This window comes from Cupressus sempervirens, chromosome 3 (assembly GCF_028749045.1).
Source record: "Cupressus sempervirens isolate cs-2001-9-10 chromosome 3, ASM2874904v1, whole genome shotgun sequence".
In the NCBI taxonomy this organism is placed as follows: domain Eukaryota; kingdom Viridiplantae; phylum Streptophyta; class Pinopsida; order Cupressales; family Cupressaceae; genus Cupressus; species Cupressus sempervirens.
The window spans coordinates 661,813,082-661,840,355 of record NC_143120.1 but is presented as its reverse complement, the minus strand read 5'-3'; the positions used below and the strand labels follow the sequence as shown (position 1 = coordinate 661,840,355).

At 35.8% G+C, this 27,274-nt stretch overlaps 1 pseudogene; it reads right to left on the bottom strand.

Annotated features, from left to right (window-relative positions):
• Window positions 1-1,400: 1,400 nt before the first annotated feature.
• The window catches only part of LOC149568443 (endoglucanase 1-like), a 109,523-nt pseudogene continuing 83,649 nt past the window's right edge, over window positions 1,401-27,274 (bottom strand).

Genomic DNA, 27,274 nt, shown 5'->3' with positions numbered 1-27,274 from the left:
TACATAGTCATGAAATTATTTGACTCATTAGTGGAGGTAAAAATAAAAGCATTAAGAAGTCCTTAATGTGATTATATACTACAACTATGCTACTAGAATCATGTTTCTCTATGATTAGATAAAAATCATAGGGTAGAAACCTAACTAGTGAATTTTGTAACACTAAACAAAAAAATCATCAAATTGGGAACAAACTTGCCTATGTAGAATTTTGTGCACTCCTCTTAAATTTGTAGAATTTGAAACATAAGATTTTAGATTGGAAACTTGCAAAGTGATGATCAATTTTTCACTTACCTCCAAAGAAAACTATGTTTTTCAAAACATACATACACGTTTTCACAACAAATGGGATGACGTCTCTTCATAATAAACATTTTTCTCTTAATAGAAAATATGGGTGCCCTATCCACTAAAACATAGCTTATGGCATTACCATACACAAATCTAGATAGAGAACAAATTTAATCTTTGATTCTCTTATGTAATGGCAAAGAAGTTGTGTAGAAATCTAACTAGTGAATGGTGCACTTGGACAAATAAAAAAATTACACACAATGATGGCAATAGACTAACTCAACTTCCCTCATTTGTTGTTGTTCAATTTAGAATACATAGTTCCTACATGGAACCTCAATAATGCAAAAAATGTCCCCATAACCACAATGAGTCAAGAAACCAATGAAAAACACCACTAACAATGGCACGGGCATTAACAATATAGGAATCAAAAGGGTTTACACTTCAATGAAAAACAACTAACATTGGAAAATTTAAGGGCAAGGGTTGACATTCAGAAGTATTTTAGGAGTTTGTATACTTACAAACCTTCGCATACACCTTGCTTTCACTTTTCAAAGATGTAAACACAAGTACAAAAACTATAATATGCTTCTCAATAGAAAGAAGAGGAGGCACACTTAACTGAATTGTCAAATTAAAATCCAACAAAAATTAAAAAATTAGTTCCAAAAACACATGGTTTGTTCCTTATAGCAAATATATTTCTAAAATGAAACATGTAGTCAACTTCTATTCTCTTTGTGCAGTTCAAAATTAAGATTTAATATCTTCATACAATTAACACACATATATTGCTTTGTACTAACATTTTTTCTCTTCTTTAGACTACAACCCTTTTGCTACATTACTACAAATTAACGATCTTTACAGAAATTTCTCCAAAATTTTCAAATTTTCAGACAATATTTATTCAAAAACATAACTACTATGCATAAAAAAACACTTCGATATATTGTTGTAATTAACAACTCTATAGATAAGTTAGGTCTTCAACATCTCTCATAACTAAAAATCGATATGTTTGGATCTTCTTTTAATTCATTGCACATCTCACATTTATGTTATCCCCCCTCCCACGTCGATGCAAACTTTTTATATCAAGCCTCATGTTCGTGGAATTGAAGGTTCATTTTGCGTGTGCGAAGGGCTGGGCCCAATATCGTGACGTGTGGATTGTTCCGATCGCGACTTATTTCCTCTGTCGTTTGCTGTGACTTACGATAATTAACCCAGATGACCCGTCTTTGATATGTTGACTTACGACGATTGACCGTAAGGACCCATTTTTCCGTCTAAAATGTGGCCTCATTTGACTAAATCGCTATTCGGATGGTCTCTATTACGCGTTTTCATAGTGTTCACCCGCGCGTCGCGTTAGACTCCTCCGAATTTCCATGGATCTCTTTAAATAATCTTCTGCCCTCTCTTCGCCTGTCTCTGCCGATTCCTCCTCTTCTTCCTGTGCTCACTTTCTTCCAACTTCCAATATGATGCGTTTCCCGTACCCTCTGGATGTTTTATGCACTGCCCGTTTTATTATATAAAATCAAATCATCGTCTTTGTATGTGTCCTGCACTGCTTGCTTGTGCTGCTGCTGCTGTTTTTATCATCTGAATGACATGATCTCGTTGATACGCTTTACTTTAAATCTTTTCCAATATGAAAAACATCTAGAACTTGACTTTTTCAAATATCTTTCAATATATTTAAATTTTTAATTAATGTTCAGAGTAATTTACAATAGTTACAAGAGTTCTCCAGATCTATAGTTCTACCTTGTGTAATAAAGGAGATGTATGAAGCATCACGATAGTTTTTTCTACAAGAATAAACACTAATAAAGATATTTGTCTATATAGTTAAAATCAAAGCGAAGTAATTTAAAATTTGATATTGAATATTGTATTGAGTAAATTTTTAGACAATATTTGTGTATGGTGTGGATCTTTCATTGTTTCAATTGATGATTTGTAAGCGTGGCAAAATGAATTCTGCATAGTGAACATTATTAAAACTTTAGTCATCTGAGGCAAGCAAGAATTGAAACAAGGAAGCCAATCTATGTACCTGCACCCAACAATATGAAATCCATGTCCAAACACCATTTACGAGCTATATATCTGCAGGTTCATTATGCAAAATAACTTAGGAAGGACAACTTAGTCCTGGATAAATTGGGTTGAAGGTTATGTAATAATTTGTGGGCGAAAAAGGAAAAGAATGTGGGGAATCGAATGGTAATATGATATTGCTATAATAAATGGTTTCCATTAGAATAGGTGTTAGAAGTTGCTTTTTCTTATTTAAGGAGAATGTTAAAAGATTAGAGAAGTTTATATCGAGATTATTCCGTCAGCACTTTCATAAAAGGTTTTTCATTAGAGTAAGTATAAAGGAAAGTCATGCTCTTGTATCTAGCAATTCATGAACTTATGAAATTGAAGAACTTAATGAAAGACACAACAAGCCAATCACACGGGTCATGCTAAAAATATATGTGTTAATTTGGAAAATAAAAGTAACAATTTTAAATAATGATTATTCTCAAGGAAAAAGTAAGATAAAGTAAATCATAATGAGGAACAATATCATAAAACTATATAAGTGACTAGGGAAATCATAAAATAAAGTGAAACCTCGTAGAAGGAAAGCATAATGAAGAAGACTGATGAGGTTGAGGATAAATGTTGATAGGCTAAAGAGATCGTGCACATGCTCTTGAAGCATAATCATATGCATTAATGAATTTTAAACAGTGGAAGAAAATAGAACCTCTTGACATTATCCCACTACGAAAAAATAAGTATGTGTAAATGCTAAAGTCAACTCAAGTTATAGAGTTGTGAGGAGGACTCCATTATGCACACATGGATATCGTCATGAGAAAATATAGGCTCATGGATATCTTATATGAATATTGTCATGATAAAATGTAGGGATTGGACAAGATCCCTTTCCCTATATTTCAGTTTACATGTGACTATTGTACATGAAAATCTACATTAAAAACGACAAGTAGAATATAGTTAAGGTCCCTAAGATAACTAGTGTAAGTGTAGTGGATTTGGTGATTTTCTCTCTTAAGACTCCCATCTCTCCTCCCCCTATTTGAGCTAAGGCATGGAACCAACATCTAATTCCAAAAAATAATATCTTCCTTTGGCTAGTTCTTCAAAAAAAGATCTTTGTGATTGACAACCCAATTAAAGAGGTACATCTTTTTCTAATTAGTCTTTGTGGAGGCGCCCTAGAGCCTGGAGATCATATTTTTTAATAGTGTCCTTATGTCTAGGAGACTTGGATGCATCTCTTCCAATGTTGGAACCTTCAATGAATCCTACCTAAGATGCTGACTAAACTTTGGTCTATGTGGTGTGGCTATTTTCCTCTAGTGGATAAATGTTTCTAGCAACTTCTTACCCCCCGTGTCTTATGGAACCTCTAGAAAGAAAGAAATAATAGAGTATTCAAGGACATCTCTTAAACTCCAACTCTATTGGCTACCATAATCAAACTTAATGCAATGGAAATTTATCATAGAAGCTTCAAAGGTAAGTTGGATTTTGAGACTGGGACCTTAGTTGATAGTTCTCAAATACCTAAAGATGGGAATAAAGCTAAAAGAGATAATACGAGATGGGATTGGCCAACAAAAGGGTGAAATAAATTGAATTTTGATGGGGTTGTCAAGGGGAACTCGAGGGCTACTAGTTCTTGGGCAATAATTTGTAATGAAAATGATAGTAGTTCAAGGCCATGATGATTCTTCTTAGAAGTCAAACCAACTACTTAGCATAATCGATGGGTCTTCTCCATGGTTTGAGGCTAGCAATCAAGTGGAGCTGCAAGTGGTTATGAATAGAAGGATATTTTATGAATATTCTAAATTATTTACAGAAAAAAGTTAAAGCTTCATGGTTGATTCATAATATAATTTTAGAGTATTTTTCTATTGTTGATGCTCTTGAAAAAGTGGTCATAAGCCACATGTATAGGGAAGTGAACAATGTGGCTGGTGTTCTTGCTAACATTGCGGTTGCAAGCTTGAAACCCATAATGTGGAAAGAATATTTATTAGGGTACCAAAATATCAAAGCTACAATTGATCATGACAAGGTGTTTGTAAAGTTGGTGCTTTTTTTTTATTTTTAATATTAATGAAAAGAATGCATGGGTAAGTGCACAAAGTTGTGGTGCCAAAAGGGGGGTATAAGTGGACACCTTTTTCCTGAAATCTGCAAATTTTAAACTTCAACAAGAATTTGAAGATAGTTACGCTCAAAATTTTCAGATATGACAAAAAAAAAGTCGTAGTCCTTTGAATCTAGTTTCTAAACTACTAATTTTTTTTCAAAATGGTTTAGTTTTAGGTCCTCAAAAAAGGGGGCCACAAAAAGTGGTACTATTTATTCCAAAAAAACATAGCACGATACAAAATGTGGCCCCCCAAAAATTTTAACTTTTTTTTTGAAATTTTTTAATCGCTCTGGTCAAAAGTTACTTAACACTATGTAGTTTATCCCAGATTTTTTGAGTAATTTTATAATTTTTATTTTTTTTAACGAATTTTTTAACTAGACACATCCCAAAAATGTGAAATATCTATACGCTCCCCCTCGAAATAATTGAAAACTAATCTAAAATCAAAACTTTTTTTTTTCAAAGTGTGTAGAATGAGGTCTAGTTTCTAAAAAACTAAGTTGTTACAAAATTTGATGAACGAGCTAAAATCTATAGCCCAATTAGTACGTGGTGGTTTTTGACAAAAAATGAACATACATTCAAAAGAAATTATAGATGAAAGGCTTGAAATAGTTCAAATTAAAAAAAATTATATGGTTAGATAGCTAACACAGAGACCTATAATGCTATCTAACCTGATCTTATCAATACCCAACCATGAGAAATCTTGAAGGGGAGCACAGAAGAAAAAATAATCATTTTTTGTATGTTTGTTGGAAAACACGTCTCAGGCCTATTCATCAAATCCAAACCTTTGGGTTGGATCTCCAAGGAAAAACCAAGCCTTAGGCTTGGGTTTGATTAAGGTTTAAATAGCGTGTGCACCCTATAGCGCGCACATTCTATAACGTGCACATGCTATTTAAACCTCAGTTCTAAATAGTGCGTGTGTGCTATAGGGCGCAAGCACTATTAAGATGTAACTTTCAAAAGAGAATTAGGTGGGGGGGGATAGGGGAATGGCTATGTGTGTGCATGAAAGAGATAGAAAGAAAGTAGGGGATAGGAGAGGGGAGAGAGTACAAGATGGGAGAGAGAAAGTGAGAAAGAGTAGTGGTGGCAAAGAGAGTATAGGATGAGAGAGAGAGTAGGGGTGGCAAAGAGAGGAAGTGTGAGAGAGAGTACGGGTGGAAAAGACAGAGTGTGAGATGGGGGAAAGAGATTTAAAGTAGGGGATGGGAGAGAGAGGAAGTGTGAGAGAGAGTACAGGTTGGGAGAGAGAGATTAAGAGTAGGGGATGGAGGAGAGAGAGAGAGTAGGTGATGGGAGACAGAGTGGGAGAGGAAGAACTTGAGAGAGAGGAGGATGGGAGTGCATGTGTGTGAAAGAGAGAGAGTATGGAATGGGAGAGAGGGAAGACAAAGTAGCTCAAGAGAGAGTAGGGGATGGAAGAGAGAGTAGGCAATGGGAGAGGTAGTGGGAGAGTGGGAGATAGGGGGGAATAGAAATGTGTGTAAGAGAGAGAGAGAGAGAGAGAGAGAGAGAGAGAGAGAGAGAGAGAGTAGGGGATAGGAGAGAGTGTGAAAATTTAAGAGAGAATAGAGGGTAGCAAAGAGAGAGAGAGAGTGGAGAGGGAGAGAGTAAGAGTGAGAGTGAGAGAGAGGGTAGGCAGTGGGAGAGGGAGTGGGAGAGGGAGAGCAAGTGAGAGAAAAAGTAGGGCATGGAAGAGGAGACAGGGGGGATGGGTGTGTGTGTGTCAAAGAGAGAGATTCAAGAATGAGAGAGGGGAGAGAGAGATAGAGAGAGTAGGCAATGGTAGAGGGATGGGAGAGAGAGGGAGAGAGAGAGAGAGAGAGAGAGAGAGAGAGAGAGAGAGAGAGTAGGTGGTGGGAGAGGGAGAGAGTAGGTGGTGGGAGAGGGAGTGGGAGGGAGAGAGAGATGGAATGGAAGAATTTAAGAGAGATAGAGTAGGGGATGGGAGAGAGTAGGCAGTGGGACAAGGACTGCGAGAGAGAGAGAGAGGGGGGGAATGGGAATGTGTATTTATTTATAAGAGAGATAGAGTAAAGGATGGGAGAGAGTGTGAGAGTTTGAGAGAAAGTAGTAGGGGATGGGAGAAAGAGAGAGAGAGAGAGAGAGAGAGAGAGAGAGAGAGAGAGAGAGAGAGAGAGTAGAGAGGAAGAAAGAGAACTTGAGAGAGATAGACAGAAGGCAGTAGGAGAGGGAGAGAAATAGGGGGGATGGGAGTGTGTGTGACAAATGTAGAGAGTAGGGGGATAAGAGTGTGTGTATCTATGAAAGTGAGAGAGTAGGGGATGGGAGAGAGTGTGAAAGTGTGAAAGTAGGGGGTGGCAGAGAGAGAGTACGACGATGGGGGAGAGAAAGTAGGCGATGGGAGAGGAAAAGAGAGAGGGGGGATGGGAGTGTGTGTGTGTAAGAGAGATAGAGCAGGGGATGGGAGAGAGTGTGAGAGTAGGGGGTGGATGAGAGAGAGAGTATGACGATGGGGGAGAGAAAGTAGGCAGTGGGAGAGGGAAAGAGAGGGGGGGATGGGGGTGTATGTGTAAGAGAGATAGAGTAGGGGATGGGAGAGAGTGAGAGTGTGAGAGAGTAGGGGATGGGAGAGGAGAGAGAGAGTAGGGGATGGGGGAGAGTGTGAGAGTGTGAGAGAGTAGGGGATGGGAGATGAGAGAGAGAGCAAGGGATGGGGGAGAGAAAGTAGGTGGTGGGAGAGAGAGTGGGAGAGGCAGAGAGAGCTTGTATAAGATGGGAGAGAGAGAGTAGAGAGGGAGAGAGAGAACTTGAGAGAGAGAGATAGTAGGTAGTAGTAGTGTGAGTGTGAGAGAGAGTAGGGGGTGGTAGAGAGAGTATGTCGATGGGGGAGAGAAAGTAGGCAGTGGGAGAGGGAGAGAGAGGAGGAATGGGAATGTGTGTAAGAGTGAAAATTTAGGGGATGGAAGAGAAGAGAGAGAGTAGGGGAATGGGGGAGAGAAATTAGGTGGTAGGAGAGGGAGAGAGATAGGGGGGATAAGAGTGTGTGTGAGAGATCTAAAGAGTCGGGGATGGGAGAGGAGAGGGGGTGAGAGAGGTAGAGAGAGTAGGTGGTGGGAGAGGGAGAGTGAGAGAGAGTAAAGGATGGGAGAGAGTAGGAAGAGAGAGAGGGAGGGGATGGGAGAGAGAGTAGGGAGGATGGGGAGTGATGTGTTTTGAGAAAGTAGGGGGTGGCAGTGAGAGAGTACGATGATGGGGGAGAGAAAGTAGGCGGTGGGAGAGGAAAAGAGAGAGGGGGATGGGAATGTGTGTGTAAGAGAGACAGAGCAGGGGATGGGATAGAGTGTGAGAGTGTGAGAGTACGGGGTGGCAGAGAGAGAGAGAGTATGATGATGGGGGAGAGAAAGTAGGCGGTGGGAGAGGGAAAGAGAGAGGGGGGGATGGGGGTGTATGTGTAAGAGAGATAGAGTAGGGGATGGGAGAGAGTGATAGTGTGAGAGAGTAGGGGATGGGAGAGAAGAGAGAGAGAGTAGGGGATGGGGGAGAGTGTGAGAGTGTGAGAGAGTAGGGGATGGGAGATGAGAGAGAGAGAGCAGGGGATGGGGGAGAGAAAGTAGGCGATGGGAGAGAGAGTGTGAGAGGCAGAGAGAGATTGTACAAGATGGGGGAGAGAGAGTAGAGAGGGAAAGAGAGAACTTGAGAGAGAGAGATAGTACGTAGTAGTAGTGTGAGGGTGAGAGAGAGTAGGGGGTGGTAGAGAGAGTACGATGATGGGGGAGAGAAAGTAGGCAGCAAGAGAGGGAGAGAGAGGGGGAATGGGAATGTGTGTAAGAGAGACAAAGTAGGGGATGGGAGAGAAGAGAGAGAGTAGGGGATGGGGGAGAGAAATTAGGTGGTAGGAGAGGGAGAGGGAGAGAGATAGGGGGGATAAGAGTGTGTGTGAGAGATCTAAAGAGTCGGGGATGGGAGAGGAGAGGGGGTGAGAGAGGTAGAGAGAGTAGGTGGTGGGAGAGGGAGGGTGAGAGAGAGTAAAGGATGGGAGAGAGTAGGAAGAGAGAGAGGGAGGGGATGGGAGAGAGAGTAGGGAGGATAGAGAGTAGGGAGGATGGGGAGTGATGTGTTTTGAGATAGTGCATACTCATTATAGTGCGTACGCACTATCTCAAATCACCAAAAAATGGTCAAAAACCAACCTTGGGGCCCATTTCATCCATTTTAAACTTTTGGTCTATTATGCTCTCTATTATTTCAACAGAAAACACAGGTTTCAACATCTAGCAAACACTATTTAAACACTTTTGGAAGCTAGCAAACACCAAATTCAATCATTGGATACGTGATTTGAAGAATTTTTGAATATTCTTTTAATAGAAAAGGTTAGTGCAATCCATTTTAAATATTCTTTGTCAATATATAGATACAAATTTGATTATAATTTGATATGTTATGTAATATATAGTGAATTCATTAAAAATTGTATGTTTGAATGAAATGTTATTTCGAAATGGTTAAAAATTTGACAAGTCATTTGATATATATTGTGTATTCATTCAAATAATTATAATTTTTATATGTAACTGAATAATTTGTAATTTACACATTTTAAGTAATTCAGATGTTTGAATAATTTGACATGTAGAAATCATCATCATGCCAAGGAAGAAACCAAAGATTCAAACAAATGCAGATAAGGAGAGAGATTTGACAATTAAAAGAGATAAAATGAAATTACTAGGTGAACAAAGAAAACTGCAAAGCAATGATGAAGAATTACTTTTCGAAGAGGATCAAGAATCACCGATACAAATAAACAAGGAGGAAGAATTAGGAAGACAAAGAGAACGAATGAGATTGTTACGCTCAAGAAGACAATTGAATTGTAAAGCTACACCATCCTCCAATGTTGGAGTCATATCGTCTACTACACCATCTTCAAATGTTGGAGTCATATCATCCACTACACCATCTTCCAATGTTGAAGTCATATCATCCTCTCATGTTGAAGAGACACTGATTTATAGATCTGACGATATACACACTCCATCATGTCATGTTGAAAGCACAACATCAACACATCAAGTAGGTGATATTCCATCTTTTACATCTTATTGCCAAGGCACATCATCTTCAGTTCAAGGTACGCAATACACTCAACCTTATATTGATGTTCAAAATGTTGAGAGAATTGAAGAGATTAGAACACCTTTTAGAATTCATTTTAGAAAATCAAAATATTTGATTCATATTGATACTAACATTTTGAAATCAATGCCTGACAAGATTAGCAAGCGTACTTGTCAAAGAAAAGTTAATCATATGTGGAGATTATTTTTTGAAGAATTAAATATTACAAGTCAATGCCAATTATTTGTTGAAATGATGAGGAATTTGAAATTTAGGCCTATCATGAAGATTCTTGGGCTAAGAACGATGGATGATTCAAATGAAAGAAATATTGTAAAGAATCTAATGAGTGCTTATGACAAAGTGGGTTCTAAATCACGCACCAAAGATAGTAATATCACAAGACAAGTACTCACATCGACAATAGTAAGTAGCTAAATGAAGAAAGCTCAACTTATGAGAAAGACAAGAAAAACATTAAAAATTGGTAGAGGTACCTTAAGGAGAGCCATGCTAAGGCGTGAGAGATTAGAAGATCCAACAAAAAATGAGTTATGGTCATTTAGCGGTAGACTACTGCGAAAGGATAAAGAAATTAGTGAAGCCTTGAAATCATTGATCGAAGATTTTTGGAAAAATAACACACGTGTTTCTCCTAATCAAAGAGATGTTGTAAGAAGGAGGATTAGTAGTTGAAATTGCGAGCCACATGCGAAACATTTTTTGGACTCAACTCAGACACAATTTTTTGCAAAATTTATTGGTATGTATCCTCAAATTCGAATAAGTCAAAGATTTTTTGAGATGGGTAAACCTTTTTATGTGAAAATAAATCACACACACACAACTTGTTGTTGTAGGATACATATTGAATTTTCTAACCATTTTGATGTTTTTAGGCACATATGCGTAGTTTTGCATTCTCAGTTTGTTTTGCAGGATTGTGACATAAAAGAGCCACCAAGATCTTCAAGGGAATTCATATCCAACATTTTATGTGAAATAGGGGATGGCCAAAAATTTTACAAGACATCATGCTTGGATGGTACGTGCTTATTTTGTTGTCCTTTGCAACTTTTATCAACTTGTCAACATATGGATAGTACACATGCAATTGGAAATGAAATAGTAGATTACAAAAAATTCAAGATAGTGACATATGCTCTAAAAGATGGGAAACATGGTAAAAGATGTGATCTAGTTATTGAAAAGATTCCAGTGTATGAGTTCATGAAGATTTTTCGTGAAAAGATTATGTACGAGTATGAAAGGCATACCCATAGAGCTCGATAGTTGGATTTGCAATTCAAGTTGTGCAAGGATACATTTCCATTGGATACCATTGTTTTGGTTGTAGATTTTGCAGAGAACTACACACTACAACCACAAAATAAGGTGCAAGAAAAGTATTATACATCTCAACAGGTTTCTATATTTGTTCACATAACATTCATGCATTCACCTACAAGTACTGAGGATGACAGGAAGATTTTGAGGGAGTACCATTTTTACATCAGCGATGATCGATCACATTCTATGGAGTTTGTACATGGTTTTTTTCAACTATTTTATGGAGATTTGGCTAACAAGGGCATATCATATCGTCAACACATTATTTGGTCAGACAATTGTGCATCTCAATTCAAGAATGCACAGATGTTCTATTGGTTGAGCAGGATGCACAGGTTGTGTAGAATTCAATAGAATTCAATATATGTGGAATTTCACAGAGGCTGGTCATGGTAAGCGAGAGCACGATGGTGCAGGCGCATGCATTAAAAGAGCCTTGGCGCATGAAGAACTAAAGTACAAAGATGGAGCAATATTGATAGATGCAAAATCCATCGTCCAATGGTGTAACGCTATAATGGGTCCAAGTAAGGAAGGTGAGTCTACAATTCGTAGATTTTTTTGGTTGATAGATAATACTAACATTGCACCATATCAAGATTGTTGCACACTAATAGGATCTAGTGAGTTACACTCTTTTAGAAGCTCTGATGCAGGTTCATGGAGTATCCACACATGAAAAATGGCATGCTATTGTCCATCAAGTGCAGAGGAAAATTGGGATGACTGTGAGTCAACTGAATGGGTGGACAAATGGGATATATGGGTTTTGGACCCAATTGACACCTATCGTCCCCCACAAGCACTAGAAATGGTAGAGATGGATTCATCTATTGACTTTGACCGCTTGTCAGAGTTAGTGCAACCTGGTAATATATATATATATATATATATATATATATATATATATATATATATATATATATATATATATCTTTGTAATTTCAATATGTAACTTTATAACTTTTATCCAAGTATTTTCTGAATTAATGACCACATTTTGTACATTTGTCACTGGAGGCCATGTTTTTCCTGTTATTGCACCGAAGACAATGAAGAAGGGACATATTATTATTTGTGTCATTGTGTTGAAGCCAAACAAAAATTGGATCACTCGGTTATAGATGGTGAAGGTTTAGAGTACCATGTTGGTGTGGTGGTTGTAACAGGCACATGGCTTAGACGATATCCTATGAAGAATCCTAACTTGTGGTTATTCGAGGATTGGCAAACAGAGAGGAAGATTCTTCATTATTCAAACCTTGTTGTCACATCAAATGTCCACTTGATAAAATATGGTGGAAAACCACATAATAAGATTCTTTGGAAAGTTTGTGAGTTAGACCATGAGGCAATACTTGAGACATTTAAATGTCGAGCAGATCTAGTTGGCTCATTAGATTGAATTGGGAGAGAGAGAGAGAGAGAGAGAGAGAGAGAGAGAGAGAGAGAGAGAGAGAGAGAGAGAGAGAGAGAGAGAGAGAGAGAGAGAAAGTGATCAATTGGATCCAAATACAATGTTACAACCTCTTCCCCAAGACTATCACATGACTAAGGTGGACCGTATTGTTATGATGTGTAAGTGATGAGATTTAGTTTTGATTTGTTTAGAATATAGATACATTATTTGAATTTATATTAGATTCTTTAATAGGACCTATTTTTTTAATCTTATCTTAGATTTGTTACTGTGCTAATTCTTCAATTTTAGGTCACCAAAGAAGAGGGCTAATAAAGTTGACGCACAAGTGATAAAGGGTGAGATGCCAAAATCATCTGCGAAATGGTATTATCAATTCACATCCTCAATATTTATTAGTGTTCTTTGTTCAAGTACCATTGTATGCTAATCATCTTATGCCTGGAATTGCAGAGGTTAAATTATGTCAATACTAAGGTTTGTAGCATCAATACTAAGGTTTTTAGCATCAATTGGTCATGCTAAGTATAGTAGTTGTATCATGAATCCTTCTGAACCAATATGACTAAGATTCTCGGAAGAAGACTAAACCATATCATCTGTCTACTCCCTCTTTATATAAGAGTTTTTCAAACAATGAGAATGAAACATTGATTATTACTCCCCCCTCAATGTAAAATTCTCATTGATTGCATTTTGTAAAGTTTTAAGTCACTATCAACCTCTATATCATTGTATTCTTCTTATCATCAAATTACACAACAATGAGAATATGAACGATGACTTCTTCACTTGAACCTAAAAATTATAAATGCTACACCTTAATAAATTTTTGGGCTTGGTCTTTACCATTCGAGCTTATAATACAATACATTGGCTTCATTTGTATTTGGAAGTATTTATTATGTTTGTTCCAAAACTCATTCTTCATTTGCCAATATGAAAATGTGACTATCATGAAAGGCATAGTCTTATAATTTGTAATTTGTATAATGGTATAAAAGCTTGGTTGTGGATTTGAATCCATTGCCCCCATGACCCTCCTTCTCATGCATTTATTCTATTTATTCTTCGACCTCCTCCTCCGCTTGGCCATTTTGCAACACCATCTGGATGGAACTCTAGCCTTCCTCAAAACCATTATACATGACCTCCCCTTCTTCAAGATATTCTATAAAAAGTTTCTCAACCCTTGAACCTTTCAAAACCCCAATCTCAATGGAAGGCTTCTAGACCAAAGGAACTAGTAGATCCGAGACAACAAATCCAATTTTCTAGTGACTAGATGGAAAATTGGGGAAATCATTTCAATTAGTTGTAAATCGAAAGGAATTATAAGTAAACTATATCAATATAATAAGTAACTTAGTAATTATATCAATATAATTTAATTACTAAGGAAATGAATTTATTACTCTAACATATAGTACATTATTTTGCTGACAAAGGTGTTGAATTTGATGCTTAACAGATTTACATACATGTGTAATAAATAATAAGTGTTGTAGCTTTGGGATCAACACTATAAAATGAAGGATGTCATACTACATTCATAGAGGTACCAAAATATTTTATTTGATATGGAGACAAAAGAAAATTTGGATTCTTCATAACTGCATTTGAGTCTCATGTATTATCATTTTCAGCTATTGACATCAGAGATACCTTTACATCTTCATCATTGTATTGATCAACGAGTCCTTATTGCACTCACTAGTTCTAAGCCAATGACTAAGGTATGAAAGAGTTTACATTAAAATTTCATTAGTACTAAAATTCAATATAAAATTCATAGGCACAATCGAGTGGTAACTTTGATGGTTTTTGTAGGGTCTTATTATTCCTGACCATCAGTGTATCCTTGAAGTGTACATATAGAGGAATTATCAGCTAGCTGTAAGAAAATATTAAGTTTTATGTGTAAATATATATATATTTTTATATAAAATAGTTATTTATTCATATATAATTTTGATTGTAACATGTCAAGTTACAAAAGATTCTAGACTAATGGACTAGTGAGCATGTTAGAAAGACCTCGTTATATACACTGGTCATCTCCCACTTGTTGGCAATTAAAGACAATTAGGGATTTATTGTGTTCCCCTAGTTGGAAAGAGTATATATCTAATGATGTACATTTTACACCTATATGGCATTATTGGGCATATGTTTTGTATAATTTTTTCTATGTATGTCATTTTTTACATATATTTCATGTATGACATTATTAGACATATGCTTATGATGTTTCAAATTATTGATAAATGAATTATATGATATTGTTAGACCTTATGGAATCAACTTTGATTTTTTGTCATCACATTGGTTTGATGCTTATATTCAATCAATCAACATATTTTCCTTTTAATTCTTCCACATTTGGCATATCCATCTAACAATGAACTTATGATACTCCCATCAAGAAGTGCATGATTGCATGGTTTTATGGTGGATGTCCCTCTCTTTTTTAAATTCCAATTTTATTCATCTACATGAGTAAGGGAGATCAATTCCATTTCTTTCAATTGTATTTAAAGGTCATTAAAGTTTTTCCAAACAATGTGATTAAATAAATATTATTCAGCATTTACCTCGATCATCAAGGTTGATTCATTCCTCCTCTTATTTTACCAAATAATTTGGATGAATCACCCATGGCTCCTTACATTTCTTCAAGAAAATTTTCAAAGACTATGCAATATGTCTTCTCTTCTTCCATATAGTTCATGTTCATTGAAGACATTTGGTCAAACAATATATATGCTTTGTGTATTCTCACAACACCAATAGTCATGGTACAATGCTTACAAGATCCATAGTTGTAGAGAAGCTATGTGAAGCTTCTAGAACCATGGACCTATACTTAATTTAGTATTATTGCATCCACGTTACTTATGAAAGTGGAACTTTCACATAGATAAGTAGGGAAACCAAAATTGAAAGCCAAACTTAACATAGAAAAGTAAAGCAAGCCTCAACTATATTCTCATTAAACATTGTGAATTCAAATATCTTTGACGGGGTATATCTCGAAGCTCATTCAAGATATGGATGAGGTTCTAGTTCCTATAGGACCGTGTTGCAGATACCTACAATAACCTCTCTCACTTTTTGGAGATTGCATTCCATTTTCATTCTACAACACCATCTCAGGTGATGTTGAAACTTACAGTGTTGGCGAGTACAAAGTTGCCAACTGCCAAATCTCTCTCATCTTTCGTCATGGGATCAAACTGTCTGCTCCATTAGCTCTGGGTGGATGGGTAAACCCTATCCCCAACCTCGTCTTGTCCCCTTCAGTGCTCAAACATTCTCAGGCACGCTGAATCGGAATTTCCCTAAGGGTCACTAAATGCCACAGGGCTGCAATCTTTGATGGGGCATATCTCGGAGCTCGTGCAAGATACAGATGAGATTCTAGTTCCTATAGGACAATGTTACAGAGACCTATAATAACTTCTCTCACTTTTTGGAGATCACATTCCGTTTTCATTCTACAATGCCATCTCAGGTGATGCTGAAACTTGCAGTGTTGGCCAATACAAAGTTGCCAACTACCAAATCTCTCTCATCTTTCATCGTGGGATCAAACTGTTAGCTCCATTAGCTCCAGGTCGCTGGGTAAACCCTACCCCCAACCTCGTCTTGTCCCCTTCAGTGCTCGAATGTTCTCAGGCATGCTAAACCGAAATGTCCCTAAGGGTCACTAAATGCCACAGGGCTGCAATCTTTGATGGGGCATATCTCGAAGCTTGTGCGAGATATGGATGAGATTCTAGTACCTATAGGACCATGTTACAGAGAGCTACAATAACCTCTCTCACTTTTTGGAGATTGCATTTCATTTTCATTCTACAACGCCATCTTGAGTGATGCTGTAACTTGCAGTGTTGGCCAGTACAAAGTTGCCAATTGCCAAATCTCTCTCATCTTTCGTCATGGGATCAAACTGTTTGCTCCATTAGCTCCAGGTGGTCGAGTAAACCCTATCCCCAACCTCATCTTGTCCCCTTCGGTGCTTGAACATTCTCAGGCATGCTGAACAGGAATGTCCCTAAGGGTCACTAAATGCCACAGGGCTGCAATATTTGACGAGGCATATCTTAGAGCTCGTGTGAGATATGGATGAGATTCTAGCTCCTAAAGGACTGTGTCACAGGGACCTACAATAACCTCTCTCTCTTTTTGGAGATCGCATTCTATTTTCATTCTACAATTCCATCTCGGGTGATGCTGAAACTTGTAGTGTTGGCCAATACAAAGTTGCCAACTGCCAAATCTCTCTCATCTTTCATCATGGGATCAAACTGTCTACTCCATTAGCTCCGAGTGGCCGAGTAAACCCTATCCCCAACCTCATCTCTTCCCCTTTAGTGCTCGAACATTCTCAGGCACACTGAACCAGAATGTCCCTAAGAGTCACTAAATGCCACAGGGCTGCAATCTTTGACGGGGCATATCTCGGAGCTCGTGCGAGATATGGATGAGATTCCAATTCCTACAAGACTATGTTGCAGAGACCTACAATAATGTCTCTCACTTTTTGGAGATCGCATTTCATTTTCATTCTACAACGCCATCTTGCATGATGTTGAAACTTATAGTGTTGGCCAGTACAAAGTTGCCAACTACCAAATCTCTCTCATCTTTCATCATGGGATCAAACTGTCTGCTCCATTAGCTCCGGGTGGCTAGGTAAACCCTATCTCCAACCTTGTCTTGTCCCCTTCAGTGCTTGAACATTCTTAGGCATGCTGAACTGGAATGTCCCTAAGGGTCACTAAATCCCACAGGGTTGCAATCTTTGACGGGGCATATCTCAGAGATCGTGTGAGATGTGGATGAGATTCTAGTTCCTAAAAAACCGTGTTGCAGAGACCTACAATAACCTCTCTCACTTTTTGGAGATAGCATTCCATTTTTATTCTACAACACCATCTCGAGTGATGTTGAAACTTGCAGTGTTGGCCAGTACAAAGTTGCCAACTGCCAAATCTCTCTCATCTTTCGTCGTGGGATCAAACTATCTACTCCATTAGCTCTGGGTGGCTGGGTAAACCCTATCCCCAACCTTGTCTTGTCCCCTTCAGTGCTCGAACGTTCTCAGGCACGCTGAACTGGAATGTCCCTAAGGGTCACTAAATCCTACAAGGCTGCAATCTTTGAGGAGGCATATCTTGGAGCTTGTGTGAGATATGGATGAGATTCCAATTCCTACAGGACCGTTTTATAGAGACCTACAATAACCTCTCTCTCTTTTTGGAGATCACATTTTGTTTTCATTCTACAATGCCATCTCGGGTGATGTTGAAACTTGCAGTGTTGGCCAGTACAAAGTTGCCAACTACCAAATCTCTCTCATATTTCATTATGGGATCAAATTGTCTGCTCCATTAGCTTTGGGTGGCTGGGTAAACCCTATCCCCAACCTCATCTTGTCCCCTTCAGTGCTCAAACGTTCTCAAGAACGTTGAACTGGAATGTCCCTAAGGGTCACTAAATGCCACAGGGCTGCAATCTTTGACAGAGCATATCTCAGAGCTCGTGCGAGATATGGATGAGATTACAGTTCCTATAGGACCATGTTGTAGAGACCTACAATAACCTCTCTCACTTTTTGAAAATCACATTTCGTTTTCATTCTACAATGCCATCTCGGGTGATGCTAAAGCTTGCAGTGTTGGCCATTACAAAGTTACCAACTACCAAATCTCTCTCATCTTTCGTCATGGGATTAAACTGTCTACTCCATTAGCTCTGGGTGGCCAGGTAAACCCTATCCCCAACCTCGTCTTGTCCCATTAAGTGCTCAAACGTTCTCAGGCACACTCAACTAGAATGTCCCTAAGGGTCATTGAATGCCACAAGGCTGCAATCTTTGACGGGGCATATCTCGAAGCTCGTGCAAGATATGGATGAGATTCTAGTTCCTACAAGACCATGTTGTAGAGACCTACAATAACCTCTCTCACTTTTTGGAGATCACATTCCGTTTTCATTCTACAACACCATCTCAGGTGATGCTGAAACTTGCAGTATTGGCTAGTACAAAGTTGCCAACTACCAAATCTCTCTCATCTTTCATCGTGGGATCAAACTGTTTGCTCCATTAGCTCTGGGTGGCTAGGTAAACCCTATCCCCAACCTCATCTTGTCCCCTTTAGTTCTCGAACATTCTCAGACATGCTCAACCAGAATGTCTGTAAGGGTCATTAAATGCCACAGGGCTGCAATCTTTGACGGGGTATATCTCAGAGCTCGTGTGGGATATGGATGAGATTCCAGTTCCTACAGGACCATGTTGCAGAGACCTACAATAACCTCTCTCACTTTTTGGATATCCCATTCCATTTTCATTCTACAATGCCATCTTGAGTGATGTGTATCTTAATTATATTGTTGGAAAGCGTATCTAGCATGTCATTTTTGGAAAGAAAAATCATGGAACTTGGTAAATGTTTCATAAGTTGATGAAATGTGTTACTACCAGATTATGTAAACTTAGGATTGTATGATCTCCAAGAGTTTGGTTATGTTCTTTAGCGCACCTTGGACGCAAGGTAGTGTGTAGCTTCTACTCCCTCTTTGTGAGTAATGTTAGTCACTTTGTATATCTAAATTGGTTTTCAATTGGGTATGTTATTTTCAACCTTAGTGGTGATGAAGGATTAGCTTGAATCAGCTTGTAACTATCTAGCCACCAGATTTTCTGTGATTCCATCAAATGTGGGTTTTGTTCATATTTTTTTAAAAAAAATTTTTTGTTGTGCTCTTGACCTTTGAGGCTTTGAATTTAAACTTGTGCACTTTGGTTTTTGAAATTTTATGTTCTTGAGGTGGCTAGGAGGTATGTTCTATGTTGCTAGTTATGTGTTGTGATGTTCTCTATCAGGTTCAATGTGAAACATTGATAGAATGTATAAGGGAGTAGATTGTGAAGAACATACCATTCTCCTTTTTGTAATACACTATTTTTTTTTTTTTAATTAAACTCACTTCTAAATCCTATCTTCCACTTGGACCCATTCCTCTTTTGGCAATCCCTGAGATTGCCAATTCTTATTAATTCGAGTAGAGACGGGTAAAAGCACAAACTTGTGTCACCTTTTGTGATATCTTGTACCGTTTCGGCTAGAACCCTTTCGGCCGTAACAGATCCGACCGTACACACGTGGCAATTTTGCGTGCCTACGTGGTGCATACTATTTCGGTCGAAACTGGTTCGGCTGAAAGGGTTCCAGCCGAAACCCTGAGCCAGAATAAAACTCGTCGCAAACCTCTAGTGGCTATCATTGTTACTGTTGCGGTTCCTGATTGTTTGGAGAGCAGGTTAAGGGTTTCGGTCGTAACTGGTTGGTGGTTTTTTCCTCCCTATTTTTTAATAGTTTTTAAACGTATTTTTTGATTAATAGATGTTAATCGTACTTAAAATAGTTGTTTTTTACGTATTTTGTGAGTGAAATGCTTTAAATTATTTATTTTTTAATATGTTTAAATTATTTTAATTATTTTAGATTATTTTAGAATGGTATTTAAATTAATTTGTTAGCAAAAATGTAGTTAAACATGAGATAAAAATGTAGAAAAACATTAATTAAAAGTGTAGAAAAATATTAGGAAAAACATTAGGGTAAAATATAGAAAAACATTAGTTAAAAGTGTAGAAAAACATTAGGTTAAAATATAAAAAAACATTAGGTTAAAATATAGAAAAACATTAGGTTAAAATTTAGAAAAACATTAGGAAAAACATTAGGTTAAAATATAGAAAAATATTAGGTTATGAGGTAAACATGTAAAAAAATATTAGTAAAAAATGTAACAAACTTTTAGGGAACATTATTCAATTTCTAACATAACTTGATGGATCTAGAGGTGAAACAATAATATCTTATGGTGAAATTAATTTTGACATTAAATACACCTTCTAACATAACCTTATATTAACTACAATCATAACCCATACCACATTTTAACCATAACATAGGCCCTCTACTAACCGAATGAACCACACTTAGATATTGATGATGTTCATTTTAACAACTAGTTATTGTTAGGTAATAATGATTCTTACATTACCAAATGACACATAACGACCTCATGATACATTTCTAGGTATTTTTATCCATATATATGTTAAGGGGACCTAGGGACTCCTACTAGGTCATTACGTCTGTTATAGGTTGTAATAGGTATTCATATGTTTACTAGCACATAATAGGTATTGTCAGGTAATAATGAGTCTTACATTAACAAACAACACATTACTTGATCACTTATGTCAACTGCATTTTTCAATACGTTATCCATATATGTGTGTCTTAAGGGGACATAGGAGTCGTAATGGGTCATACTATTTTTTATAGTTTCTACTAAATCTTAATATGTATTATTAGGATATAATAAGTCTTATTAGGTAATTATGATTCTTACATTACCATATGACACATAACGACCTCATGATACATTTTTAGGTACCATATATATGTTAAGGGGACCTAGGGACTCCTACTAGGTCATTACGTCTGTTATAAGTTGTAATAGGTATTCATATGTTTACTAGAACATAATAGGTATTGTCAGGTAATAATGAGTCTTACATTACCAAACAACACATTACTTGATCACTTATGTCAACTACGTTTTTCAATACGTTATCCATACATGTGTGTCTTAAGGGACATAGGAGTCGTAATAGGTCATACTATTTTTTATAGGTTCTAATAAATCTTAATATGTATTATTAGGATATAATAGGTCTTATTAGGTAATGATGATTCTTGCATTACCAAATGACACATAATGACCTCATGATACATTTTTAGGTATTTTTATCCATATATATGTTAAGGGGACCTAGGGACTCCTACTAGGTCATTACGTCTGTTATAGGTTGTAATAGGTATTCATATGTTTACTAGCACATAATAGGTATTGTCAGGTAATAATGAGTCTTACATTACCAAACAACACATTACTTGATCACTTATGTCAATTGCATTTTTCAATATGTTATCCATACATGTGTGTCTTAAGGGGACATAGGAGCGTAATAGTTCATACTATTTTTTATAGGTTCTAATAAATCTTAATATGTATTATTAGGATATAATAGGTCTTATTCGGTAATGATGATTCTTACATTACCAAATGACACATAATGACCTCATGATACATTTTTATGTTTTTTTATCCATATATATGTTAAGGGGACCTAGGGACTCCTACTAGGTCATTACATCTGTTATAGGTTGTAATAGGTATTCATATGTTTACTAGCACATAATAGGTATTGTCAGGTAATAATGAGTCTTACATTACCAAACAACACATTACTTGATCACTTATGTCAACTGTGTTTTTCAATACATTATCCATACATGTGTGTCTTAAGGGGACATAGGAGTCGTAATAGGTCATACTATTTTTTATAGGTTCTAATAAATCTTAATATGTATTATTAGGATATAATAGGTCTTATTAGGTAATGATGATTCTTACATTACCAAATGACACATAACGACCTCATGATACATTTTTAGGTATTTTTATCCATATATATGTTAAGGGGACCTAGAGACTCCTACTAGGTCATTACGTCTGTTATAGGTTGTAATAGGTATTCATATTTTTACTAGCACATAATAGGTATTGTTAGGTAATAATGAGTCTTACATTACCAAACAACACATTACTTGATCACTTATATCAATTGCATTTTTCAATACGTCATCCATACATGTGTGTCTTAAGGGGACATAGGAGTCGTAATAGGTCATACTATTTTTTATAGGTTCTAATAAATCTTAATATGTATTATTAGGATATAATAGGTCTTATTAGGTAATGATGATTCTTACATTACCAAATGACACATAATGACCTCATGATAAATTTTTAGGTATTTTTATCCATATATATGTTAAGGGGACCTAGGGACTCCTACTAGGTGATTACATCTGTTATAGGTTGTAATAGGTATTCATATGTTTACTAGCACATAATAGGTATTGTCAGGTAATAATGAGTCTTACATTACCAAACAACACATTACTTGATCACTTATGTCAATTGCGTTTTTCAATACGTTATCCATACATGTGTGTCTTAAGGGGACATAGGAGTCATAATAGGACCTCATGATACATTTCTAGGTAGTTTTAGCCATATATATGTTAAGGGGACCTAGGGAATCCGACTAGGTCATTACGTCTGTTATAGGTTGTAATACGTATTCATATGTTTAAACTAGCACATAATAACTGACCTTACTATCAACCTTAATAAAACTATATCCCATTTACTTTATTAACATTCTTAACTCTAATTCAAACTACTAAATTAAGTCATGAGTTCTAAATTGTAAATTAACATTTGCTAACTAAACTCATTTACTTATCTAGTAACAAATTTTTCTATCCCTATGTCCTAACTCTCATCTACACTCCCCATAATCATCAAACAATTTACATCAAAATTTAGATTTTAGTCATATATTTTTTAATTGCATGTATGTACATGTGTGCACTTAGTTATCATTTAATCAAGAAATTTTATTTGATTTTTATTGCATATACATGTACATGTATGAATATTTATTTTTCACATTTGCATGAGCACGTTACAATGTACATTAGATATGATCTCTAAGATAATTTGTTTTAAAATACATATGTATGTTAAATGATTGTTCATTTAGCACCATACATTTAATGTTGTGTATTTATATGTGCATGTGTTTCAAATTAAATTTAACTTTTAATTATTTTAATTTAAATAGACTTGTATGTTTATATTTGTATATATATGCAAGTGCAGATCTCTAGATATTTATCACTGAGATTGTAGCTTCAAATTCATATTCTCATATTTATTTTCATATATACATTATGGCATCTAGTTCTGGGGATCCTACTCTTGCATCCTCAGGGGATGCCAGTGTTCGTGGTGGGGGTCAGAGTGCTGAGTCTGGTACAACACGTAGAGCGACCTCCACCCATGATAGACAGCAGTTATTTAGAGATACAGTGGCAAGATTATCTCATGTTATGCAGGTTTTGGATAGCTCACTTTCCTCTTCTACCACCCTCCCTAATAGGGAGAAGGTTATAGCGATGCGAGAGGAGTTATTTCGTATGATTCAGACAGTTGAATCATACAACCCTTTTGATGATATGAGCATTGACACATTTTATTCTTCTTTATCTCACAGTGTCACTGGCACTGTGAAGTACACATAGATTGATACTGAGGTTTCCACCGGCATGGTGAAAACCATGTTTCCATCTTATGCAAATCGTTGCAGAGTCAGAGACTACTCTATGACAAAGTGTACCGATCCACTCGTCACACCATTGATGTATCCTCATTGGTTGGCTACTCATCATAGATGGCCATAGAAGGATGAGTTCCCCCTATATTTCTGCAAACAATTGTTTGCAGAATTTCATTTACACTATGATGTTGACTATACAGATTATCCAGGGCATGTTGGGCAGGGTCAAGGGAGACTTTCTGATAGATTTAGACCCGTGGACACTCCTGCGCCCATTAACAAATGGGCAATGGAGGGTCCAAACCTTTTGGTTATGCCGAGAGGTCCACAGATGGCTACTGCAGGTGAGAGTGTTCCTGATGACACAATTAGGACATAGATTTTTTTGAGCATTGCCACCATCGCCACACAGTTACATGAGATTTCTTCTGATCGATGTAGTCGATATATGCTACAGTCTCGAGGTACCACTCCCACAGCTGCATCATCTAGCACACCCGTTGATGATGATTATGGAGTTGCAGACATACCTTCTCCTGTAGACATTTATGCAGTCTTAGAGGTGGATGCATTGCATCATTTGGCATCATATTTAGCATCTAATCTTTTAGATGCATATCGAGCATTATCTACACTCTTAGGGATTCCACTTCATGACATGAGCTCTCAGATTAGACATATTTTTTCACGTACAGCAGTCCCAGAGGATTCATAGAGGGAGGAGGACATTCCTGCACCTTCTACTACTCCTACTGCTACACAGGCCCAGGCTACAGCACCAGCCCCAGCTACTCAGGACCCTACAGCACCCCCCCCTACTCAGGATCTCAGTGGCACCATATAGCCTGGTCTATTTACTTCCATGCTTTCAGATCAGGGCCGCACTATTGACTTGGATGCTGATACTATTTTTTCATTACATGATTCAAATATCAGTCAGATCAGTAGAGCATTACATAATGCTATGGTAAATATCTCTATATTTTTAGATTTATTTTTATTATAGTAAATAATATGTCTATATGTTTAAATTAATGTATATGTGTGTGTTTGTGTATGTGTTATAGGGTTTGAGTGATAGTATGTTACATTTTGCTGATCTACAAACACCGACAGATCCTACACATCATGAGTCCCAAGTATGTTACAATTTATATATATATATATATATATATATATATATATATATATATATATATATATATATATATATATATATATATATATATATATATATATATATATATATATATATATATATATATATATATATATATATATATATATATATATATATATATATATATATATATATATATATATATATATATATATATATATATATTTGATTTATATGCATGTAGATCTTGATATAATTTGTCTGTACACATAATTAAATGGCTCACTTGTTATCATTTGACACAGGGTTCAGATGCAGCTGATAGACCCTTTTGGGGACAAGGCCCAGGATCAGGAGGGGGGATGTAGCTGATTAGATCATATGTGGCCTTTTATTTTATTACACACATGTTATGTCTAGATACATATTTATACGGACAGTTTGATGTTTTATATGTTATTTCCATATGCATACATTTTATATCCAGACACTTTGATGTCTTATATGTTATTTTCAGATACATGGTTTATATGGACACTTTGATGTTTTATATGTTATTTCTAGATACGTGTTTATATCATGGACACTAAATGATGTTTTATATATGTTATTTCCAGACATTTGATCTACATGATCTATTTTTATACATTTAATATGGTTACATTATATTCTCCAGATATATGCACATGTATGTTATTGATCTTTTAATGTAGACGTCTATTTTATTGATCTTTTGATGTCTCCATCTTTTATGTAACTTATGTGTGTTATGCACATGTTTCTATATGTTATTCATATTTTCAATAGTCAAGTTTACATGTATATGTATAGTTATTCATCTTAATGCCTTAATCTAAGTGTAATTAACTATATAATTTTAATGGTTGATGTACATAACAATATAACATATATTTAATGACATGTCTTAATTAACTATATAATTAACTATATTTAGTCTAATTATATTTAATGTAGATCATGTGTTAACTATATTTAATGACATGCCTTAGTTAACTATAATTAACTATATTAAATCTAATTATATTTAATACCTTAATAATTAAGTCTATTTAATGACTTAATTAGCTCTATTTTATGACATGCCTTAATTAACTATAATTAACTATATTTAACCTAATTAACTATAACTAACTATATTTAATCTAATTATATTTAATGTCTTACTAATTAACTCTATTTAATGATTTAATTAGTTACTCTATTTAATGACATGCCTTAATTAACTATATTTAACCTTTAAATTAACTATATTTAATCTAATTATATTTAATATCTTAATAATTAACTCTATTTAATGACTTAATTAACTCTATTTAATGACATACATTCTTAATTAACTATAATTAACAACATTTAATTAATAAAATATAATGTACATGTAATTATATGTAGCATAGTTCATATAACATATACATGTAATCTTAACATAACGATTATATACAAACATAAAGAATGTATCATATAAGAACATATAAAGATTATATGTACATACAAATACATACAAATACTAAAAAGGTTGTCTTAAGGGGAGGTCCTAAGAGACCTAGTCTTAAATGAGATATCCATGTCAAATTTAAATAAAAATAACAATACATGTCTAATTTTGCATATGCAAGATAAATGATCCAATGTACAAAAATTTATATAAAACAAATATCCTATCAATATTAAATATGAAAGTATAAGAGCTATACATGCATAACTCAACTAGAGCTCCAGAATAAGTACATAGGTAAACTAGAGCTCCACAAACAATGTATTGTTAGGATCCTCTCTACTTTTTATTATCTCTAGAAGTTTTTCATGTTCTTCAATAGGCAATTTCCACTTTTGATTTTCACAACGTCCTTTTCTTTGTACTGCTTCAAATTGTAATTTGGTTGCTATAACATGGTTACTATAGTGTAAAACTTTTTCTCCAGGCTTGTATTCAATAAATTCAATACCACTACCAATCACCCTTGTTTGTTGATAATATGTTCCTTCAATAACAACTGATCCAATTGGATATGACTGTTCATCAGCATCTATAGTTCCTTCTACCAACTTGTGTTTTGCTTTTGTGCATCTTAAAAGATAATAGTCCACATTTTTTGCATTATCTGGTAAGGCTTGAACTACAAAAATATCTCCTGCATGTATAAAAAGAGAAATATAAATTAATTTTAAAACAAATATACATGTATATTAATTTATATATATGTATATATGCACACAAACCTATCACAACTAAATCAGAAATGCGCTTATAATCAGCTGAATATACAGGATCATGAATGTCAATGTCAATGTCAACATCTTCAAAAGGAGGCTTTCTAACTATCTCCTTCAAATCCCAATGTGAAACATATCCATTCTCAATATTTTCACATGCACTCACTACATTGTCCTTAATGCAGTCATCACAAAAACATGTTTTCTCTCTTACTTTAAGTACTGGAGGTTTATGGTTTCCTGTAGTCATTACTTGATGTAAACTTCTAA